The sequence below is a fragment of the Capsicum annuum genome, chromosome 6, assembly GCF_002878395.1.
Source record: "Capsicum annuum cultivar UCD-10X-F1 chromosome 6, UCD10Xv1.1, whole genome shotgun sequence".
NCBI lineage: Eukaryota > Viridiplantae > Streptophyta > Magnoliopsida > Solanales > Solanaceae > Capsicum > Capsicum annuum.
Genome location: NC_061116.1, coordinates 173,993,990 through 174,003,520, shown reverse-complemented (window position 1 = coordinate 174,003,520; position 9,531 = coordinate 173,993,990). Strand labels below are relative to the sequence as shown.

Genomic DNA, 9,531 nt, shown 5'->3' with positions numbered 1-9,531 from the left:
CCATGCAGGAGTTCAGTATCCCCACATGGAAAAGGGAGGAAGTAAACATGGATTTTTTTATGGATTTGCCTCGTACTCGCCATCAGTATGATTTGATATAGGTTATCGTAGGCAGAATGACCAAATCAGCTCATTTCTTATTAGTTCTTACCTCTTATTCAGCCGAGGACTATGTCAAACTCTATATCAGGGAGTTGGTCAGGTTACACGGAGTCCCAGTGTCTATCATCTCATATAGTGGTACCCAGTTTATCTCTTATTTTTGGAAAGCATTCCAAAAGGGTCTTAGTACCCAAGTTCACCTCAATACAGCCTTCCACCCTCAGACAGATTGTTAAGAAGAAAGGACCATCCAGACTCTAGAAGATATGTTGAGAGCATGCGTGGTTGATTTCAGAGGTAGTTGGGATGACCACTTGCCTTTGATCGACTTTGCGTATAATAATAACTATCATTCCACTATTCGGATGGATCTGTTAGAACCTCTCTATGGTAGGAGATGTAGATCTCTAATCGGTTGGTTTGAGGTAGGTGAGGCCGTAGTAGTAGGGTCTGACTTAGTATTTGATGCCCTAGAAAAATTCCAGTTGATCAGAGAAAAGCCTTAAGACAGCACAGAGACGACAAAAATCATATACAGATGTAAGGAGAAAGGATCTCGAGTTTGAGATCGGTGATTTAGTGTTCTAAAAAATCTCTCCTATGAAAAGAGTGAAGAGGTTCGGTATGAAGGGGAAGCTCAGTCCCTGATATGTCGGTCCGTACAGAATTCTCAGTCGTTTTGGAAAGGTAGCTTACGAGCTTGAGTTACCTTCAGATCTAGTTTTAGTGAATTATGTATTTCACGTCTCCTTGCTAAAGAAATACATTGGTAACCCGGCAGCCTTAGTTCCTTTAGAGAATGTAAATATTTAGAGTAATCTCTCTTTTGAAGAGGTTCCAGTCCAGATTCTCAATCACCAGATTTGCAGACTAAGGAATAAAGAAGATCCCTTAGTCAAATTTCTTTGGCAGAATCAGTCAATTGAGGGAGCTACTATAACGCCCTAAGAACCTATCCCAAGATGTCACACGATGCTTAAGGCCACACGTAGCCTCAAGATAACCCTCTAAGTCTGTGATCACTTTCAGAATTCACTATAACACTAATCATTTTAAAATAGGAGAGAATAATCATGTCATGAGCATACTGTGATACGAAGAAATACTATCCTGTACAAACAAAATACTGAAAGTTCTATACATACTGGTACTCTAGTCTGACAAAGCCTCTACTACAAAAGACTGAGGAGTCATTGGGACAGATACCCAACTGACTCGCCTGAACTGAAAAGAAACAACCATCTACTATCAAGGCAAAAATCAGGGACATAGGTCCTCGAACCATAAGGTCTCAGCAACTGTAACAATGTAGATGGAGGTACTCAAAGATCACTGTCACTGCTGAGACTGAGCACCTGAACCTACATCACGAGAAAATGTAGAACATAGAAGAGTATGTGAATCAGTACTTGGGATTGTACTGAGTATGTAGGGGTGTATACAATACTTTTAAACAAAATCATAAATGTAAAATAAAGTCATGCATGCTGACAATAATGACTCTCTTTACTTGAATTTCCTGAAACATAATTTCCATAAATCATCGATAATAACACATGCTTCACAAATCTCATAAATCATTGGACTCAACTCAAACTCTTTAACTCATGACTTAGAGTGACTCGGTAACTCAAGAAACTTAGACTATTATGGACTTGGGAGTTTCTTATAACTGACATAAACCATGTAAGCTGCATGGAGTCCAACGTTTTGCCCTCCTAAGGAAGAAACCCCACATTGACGGGAGTGTTATACTCTTGCCAGGGTGTATAACCTCAAACATATCTCTGTGATCACAAACTCGGCTTTTTGACCCTCAAATCTCAATCCTATGGTGGCACGTAGTTATGGGGAAGCAGGATGCGCTGAACCCATACTTCCCACTCGATGCTAAATACTCCTCCCAGACTCAGTTTAGAACGCATTAGAAAATCCAACTTAATCAACTCAAGGGTCTATCATAAAGACCAAATCATAAATATATCTCATCTGTAAATCATAAACAACTTGTGGATTCCTAACTCAACTCAAACTCAAAACAGTCTTTCCCAACATCAAGTACACTTGCTTATCAAATCGTATCAAGTATCAAAAGCTTCGAGAAAACGTCATAGGACTCATTCTTAAATCTCAAACTCAATATCGATAAATATATTCAATACTCAAACTTCTCATGGAAAAATCATAACTCATGACAGTTGTCTTAAATCACTTAGAAATCATCAATACATAATAACAAAATACAAGCCATGGCATAAATTCTCAATTTCAGAAATATGATGGTAAAATAATCATAAATATCAAACTTAATCAACTCAAATCTCATAAATCATAAATAAAGAAATTTGGGTGTAAACCCACTTGCAAGGACCATAAAATTCCAATAGTAAAAATCAATTCTTTGGGCACAAGAATGAAAGGATATTCTTGTTCAAGCCCCACATACCTTGGATTATAATTTTAAGATGAAAAGACTTGATTGGAAACTCTTCTTCACACTTTTGAGCTAAGTTTCTTGATACCTTTGACTTAGAGAACTTGATTCTTGAACAACTCGATGAAATATATGAAAGATTCTTGAATTTTCTTGGAGAAGATTTGGATTTGGAATTGAAGGAGAGAAACCCGAGCTCTAGAACTAAATTTTCTTGGAAGAGATTGGAGAGAAAATGAATTGCTCTTCCCTACTTGGATATATATGTAGAGGTCAAAATGGATGAAAATGACCAAAATACCCTTGAGAAAATTCTAGAACTGAAGCCCGAGTTTTGGCCTTGGCGCGACGGGCCATAATTGCGGACCTTCACTAGATTTTGACAATTGGAAAACTGCTCAGCGGCGCGACGCGGTGAAATCGCGTTGTCACCTTGGTCGTGACCTGGAAGGGCACCGCGATGTGGTGGAATCGCGTTGGTGCACTGGAATTTGACAATCCTAATATTGAGCCTTGGAGCGACATGCCAATATCATGGACGCTCACTAGAAAATGACAATTGCCATTTTGGCTGGCTCTGTAACGCACTAAAGTGCCAGTTGGTACACTGTCTCACTAAAATGGTTCTAACTCTTCACCCGAGGGTCGGATTTGGGTGAATTTGGTATCGACGAAAAGCTTATTCAAATATTCACGTGATAGAAAGTAGAAATTAAAGAAACACAATATGGTTTAAACATCATTCACCTTGAAATTCGTCTACATTCACTTTAAAAGATGGATTCAGGCTTAAGGAACGATCAGGGTATTACAGCCACTTGGGAAGCAAAAGTAGATATGCGGATCAAGTATCCTCACCTCTTCTTCGTAAAATCAGATTCATCTTAAGGTAATAATCTTTCTTAGAATTATTTAGTTCCATATTTAGCTACATTTATAATCTTTGTATTCTTTACCGTTGCATATTCAGTCATGCATTCATGAATCAGTTCAGTCCCGCACTTATACATCAGATATTCATGTTTAGTATGGGAACTTAGCTTTCCAGTAATTCAGTCATGTAGTCATACTTCAGTTATGCATGTGTAGTGTTTAAACTCAGTCTATCAGTGATTCTCAGCCTAACCAGTCTCATTCGAGGATGAATGTTCCCAAGGGGGAGATATTGTAAGACCCCATAAAATTCTAGTCATTTGAATCCTTTAAAACATGCCAAAAGAGGTCCCAGACTTAGAAAATGTTAGCTAAATATTAAGACTTAGTCATTTCTAAAGCCCTCAAACTTTGAGGAATTTATTCACAAACTTTTCGAACTTGGAAAGTTAATTTTTTTGTTGATTCATGATTGGGGAAGTTAATAGTACATCTCGGATGAGTTTCAAAATTTTTGGATTAGTGTAAGGGAATGTTTGGTTTTTAGAAATAGTAGCTCAAAGCGATATGCCCGTGCTACCCTGCCCAGAGTGGCGCTCCAAAGCCCGCGGCGCCTCATCTAGAGCGGTGCTCCAGAGCCCGTGGTGCCCTGTTCAATTCGGCCTATGCATTTTTCTGTAGTCTAGATCCGCATTTTTAAGGGCAAATGAGTCATTTTCCTTTACCCAGTCAGTCAGCGGAACCCAGTAAACTCAGTGACAGTTCAGTCTGGCCTAGTATAGTTTAGAAATCAGTTTAGTGTCTCTTCAGTTGGGAGTAGGATTCATTACCAAGCAAACCCAGGGATGGCGGCATTCCTACCAGTGTAGGGTATGACCCCTAGAAGCAATCCCTATTTTACAGAACTACATAGAGATCATAGGTTGAGATATCTTTCTGCCAAACTAGGATTAATACATCTCATGTGAGTTTTCCTGCCAGCGAGGGTTGACAAAATGTCTTCCTGTTAGAGAAGGTTAACTCACAGCTTGTCTTTACCCGTGGAACGGTACTCACACCCTTCCAACTGGGTTACAGGTTGGACCCCAATCCATTCGGAGAGGGGCATGTCGATTAGATGATTATTTCCCATAGTTTCTGTCTCCGTACAGAACTCAGTTCAGTTCTACAAAATTAGGACTATCAAAAAATAGTCATTCAGCTATCAGTAATACCACATCAGTAAACTTAGATTCTAGTTGATTAGTATCCGGAACTCACTATCCAGTGTTATCGTAATCTTAGTTACAGTTTATGTATTCATGCATGTATTCTTATTTAGTTACGTTCATGTTACTCAGCCAGTATTGTTCAGGCATATGAATCTCTGTATATCAGCCTACCTCACTTAGCATATAAGTACATTCAAAGTACTGACGCATACTTTTTTTTTGCACTATGATGTCTTATATCACAGGTTCAGATGCAAGGGCTCCTGACCATACTTAGCAGCCCAGACTATCAGCAGCAGATCTAGTGGTAAATCCTCATAGCCTGAGGATAAATTTATCATTTCAGTATTTTAGTTGTTCGTTATGTTCAGTAATTGGAGTTAGTTGGGGACTTGTCCCATCAACTCCATATTCAGACAATTAGAGGCTTTTATAGTAGACTAGAGTATTTTAGACAGTTGTTTTTAGTTATCAGTATTTGTTCTTAGTTATGAACCTTATGGCGTATTCAGCCTAACTTCCGCATTTACTTTAGTATTATTATTACTACAATGATATTATTATTCATTGTTCACAGCAGGTACTAGTCATGAGTTAGCTGGTGGTCCTTTGGGGTCGCTAGCACCGTGTAGCGTCCGGGGTACAGACTCGGGGTATTACAGCTAAATGATCCTATACTGGAGAATATTGAGATGTATGAGGTCGACCAGACCTCACCTCCTTTAGGATATTAATCCAAGTAAGTTGGCTCTCAATCATCATCTTAATAGAGATTTAAAATCAACCACCTAAGTATGTTACCATAAATAACTAGATCTTCTCCCAAAGTTGATGATGCTCAGCCTAATTCGATACTTTAATAAGGTGAGAATGGCCAACCTCATCCGAAGGAATGGAGATGGCACCTCAGAGATTCCTACAAAGACTTGCCTGTAACTCTCTTTATTGGTGGAGCAGCCCCTCGATCAACTCTAATTGTGCCATTTGCTCTTAATCTTTCTTCTTAATTTCTAAAAGTATTTCATGGGAATCTATGCAAAAGGCTTACATATCTAGTTTAGCCTTCTCTATTCAAAGCTTTAGGTCATTGATCTAAAAGTTACATCATGTAAGGAACTCAACCAATGAGGATTGATCACTCATAGCTTCATATTTTCTTATAGCATGGGATAATGTGACTAAAGTTTGATTTTTTTCTACCACTATTTCATACTCTTCGTAGCTGAAAAGGTTAATAGGGGAAATATATAATGATAAAATACAAAAGAAGCCAGTTGTTTAAAAAATAGAAGTAGGGCTATCTCCCCTAGGTTGAGGCATCGGCAATGTCATTAGTCAAGCTTTTTGATGGAATAACGCCAACCTCTCTTGATCACCAGGTGAAACCATAGTATTGAAATAGCTATCTAATTTGGCTAGCCTGGACAGGAAATTCACGTTTGAGAGAATGGACAAGTAAACTATCTAAGATGCCGAAGGCTCACCCATCGATCCAAAAAATAAATACTAAGCATACAATGATCGATGGTAGGCTGGCCCAAGGAAGTAGAATTCCTCTTATTAGATGAAACTCCAAACCTTTAAATAGGACTCTCGCTAGGCAGTCGACACAAGGGACTAAAGGAGGTCCCAAGAGTGGCCTCCAAACCAGTAGTAGGCGCTTCGTGATAATGAATTGAAGAGCTACTACCACAGCTCGTTCTCTTAGATTTGTTCTTGGGTGGCTAGTAGTCAGCCTTATGCGATTCATTTATCACCACCACCTCTGTGGATGGTATTTTCCCTCTTGAAGGGCAAGGGCTGTGACTGGGTTTTGAGCCTATTTTACAATATTGAGTATTCATTTAGGCAATCGAGATCACCTCTACAGTTTGAGGTACAAGTGGAACCTGGGGGGCCCTCAAGTGTGGGTGAATTTAAACAGTGGATGAGACAATGAAAAGATCCGCTCTGAACAAAGAACCTGCAAAAAGAAGGAAATTTAAGAGTGATGAATGAAATAAATAAATAAAAAAGGGAAGGAAGGGGAGAAAACGAAAAGCCCCAGCAGTGACTGAGCATACTACCCGATGAAAAAATTCTCAAAACCCATTCATTGAAGGGTCTGGTTAAACTGAAAAGTGTATTCGTCAGTAGCCACCACTGAAAAGTTATAAGGCAAAATGAGTAAGGCAGCTATTAAATGATAATAACAATAGAAATGAAAGGTAAGGAACTTATAGCGAACATTCCAAGGAAAATTATGTGTGTATATATATATATACTCCTTTGTGGTAACTATTATAATACCAATTGAGGGCGAGGAAATTACTCTAATCGCCTTGGATGAAGCCGGGGATGCGGGGCTCCAGTTCGAATAAACTCTGGGTTAGTCTCAGATAAATAAGTAAAAAGAGGTGCGTGATAGTGAACTCAAAACCAGACAAGTTGTCTAGGATTCTGAGGCAAGCCATGGACTTCCACAGGTCGAGACTGAGTTTCCCCATGCTTAGCTGGAAAGTTTGCAAAATAAGATAATGACGACATCTATTAGATCACCCAAGTCCAAGATAAATAGCAAAGTGTATAGGAATATTAAACCAAGCACGTGGGAGGTGATCCTCTCTATGATCCATATAAAAATCAAGGGACCACCAACATACCGAATGGATGGAGTAGGTATGTGATAAGAAAAGTACTAAGGGAATCCTCCCAGCAGTTGTATGTCTTTATTCTCTCTTAAGGGATCCCCAAGTAATCATCAGTACTAAACATCGTTGGCACTATAGGCTCTATGGTAGTACCAAGTGGAACCCACCCTCTTCTTAGTCACAGGACGAATAGTCTGAGTTTGAAGAAAAAATATGAGAGATTTAAGAGTGAGATGTGACTGCAATATAGAAGAGAGTGCACTAGGTTAAAAGGGTATATGGAATTTTTCTTCTCAAAAGAAGAGTTGACAGAAAGAAAAAACACAACGTAAGGGGAGAGTGTTATGGAGATGCTCAATAGATAAAACACTAGGAGGTTGCATAGATTTAAAGAATCAGTGCCACTCCCCAGAAGAAACATCACTTTTTTTTTTTATGAACACGTGTATAAAGTGGGACAAGATTTGAAAGACGAAGATGTTACAAGTTTGAATAATGTGCCACTTTAAAAAAGGGGGATAAATTGAAAGATCAACTATAAAAGACACTTTGTGAATTTATTTTGTCTTATGCGTAATCACAAGATAAAGGGACAATTTATATGGGTGAAAAAAATGTTGTTTAGGTTTGGGTCAGTTAGGAAAAATTGGGTTGGATACGAGTGAAATTGGTCCATAATTCACCATTTTAGAGGCGATTCCAACACAGTGAGGCACATATCAGAGCAAAGAGTGAGGGCGTCTGATACTTGGGATAGTAACCATATGCCAATCAAATAATAGAAGGACATTGTATCAAGTATTACAGAAATCATTACCAACCCTCGATAGAGCCACGTCTGACATATATTAGTGGGCTAGTTTTTTTCCAACGACATTGGAACAGGTGACAATCTCTTATTAGCTTTAGGCAACTTCTGTACCCTATAAATAGACACCCCATCTGACATTGTGAATGATCTAATTTTTTCCCATCCTTAATATTTAATCAATAAAATATATTTAGCTTGGTTCTTAAAAATTCACTATTTCCTAATCTTTATTACTACTCTTTCTTTATAGTACTCAAGCTCGATTACATCTCGTCCCTGGCTGAAAAGGTCTAATACTCGATTGTTGCTATAGATTTGTTCGTGGTTTTTGTCTTATTTGATTTATTTGATCTTTCGTTTATGTTATTTACCTTTTTCCAAACTTATACTACTAATCCAAATCTAAGATCGTAACATGTATGCTTAACTTGTGAATATTTTCAATTGTACCAAAAAAAATGATAAACACAAATCTTTTGTATAACACTTCCAAAATAAGATGAAGCCTCTTTTTTGAAAACAAAACCAAAACAGACTAAGACGAGACTTAAGGCTCTGAGACACTACAAAAAAAAGTTCAAATTGCGGGGGGGTTTTGCGTGGGTTATTTTAACTCCCGTAAAATTATATGGAATGCGGGAGTTAAAAAGTCGGCGCTAAAATTTATAAATTTGCATGGGTTTAAACCCCCGCTATAAATTGCGGGGGTTTTAAATCCCCGATATCAATAGAAAAAATAGCCTATACCATTAAAAAAATTTCCTTTATTTTTTTTCCATTGGCCAAAATTTTCTCATTTTTTAATTCACCTTCTATTCCCCCAAAATATCCCTCTCACTCATATTTCCCCCAAATTATCTTTCAATGTGTTAACCCAAAAAAAAAATTAACTCAAGGTTAATTGATACGCCGGCCAATCGACTCCGGTCATTTTTCCTCGAAATTGACTCTGTCGACTGGCCATTGGAATTGCACTGGACTCCGAAATTGTAAGAATCACTTGTTGTGTTGTTGTTGTTCTTATAATATTGTTGTTCATCTTCTGTTCATTATCTTCTTGTTGTTAATATAGTTTGGGTGGTTGATTTGGTGTTCAAAACACCTTGTAGATGCATCACAGTGACAAAATTAGTCTTGAGTTTAGATGCATTATGCTTTTAGATCTACTAATTAACTTGCATTTCTTTCAACATGGAACTGAAATACTAGAGAATAATAGCTAAATAGAGTATAAATTAGGTATTTCAAGTACATTTTGTGAAATAGTGGTTCCTGAGTTGAAGTAACAAGCTTAATTAGAGTGAGAAATGTTGAAATACCCATAGATTTACAGTGTGACTTGCATTTCTCTGAAAAATGGAACAAAAATGGTAGAGAAAGAAAATGGAGTAGAAATTGAGCGTTTCAAGTACATTTAGTAAAGAAGAATTGACAAGCATAATTAAAGCGAGAAATGGTGAAATAATCATA

General features: G+C 37.8%; 1 long non-coding RNA gene across 2 annotated transcripts; it reads right to left on the bottom strand.

The window, feature by feature from the left end:
• Window positions 1-820: 820 nt before the first annotated feature.
• On the bottom strand, window positions 821-7,620 carry LOC107874910. 2 transcript variants are annotated; one of them, XR_007056492.1, is made up of 4 exons: window positions 6,932-7,620; window positions 6,687-6,762; window positions 6,483-6,583; window positions 821-1,463 (listed from the first exon to the last, which is right to left on the bottom strand). It is a non-coding gene; the product is annotated as an uncharacterized LOC107874910 (long non-coding RNA). The 2 variants fall into 2 exon arrangements; XR_001675640.2 differs by lacking the exon at window positions 821-1,463 and having other exon boundaries at window positions 2,606-6,583; window positions 6,932-7,619.
• Window positions 7,621-9,531: the final 1,911 nt, after the last annotated feature.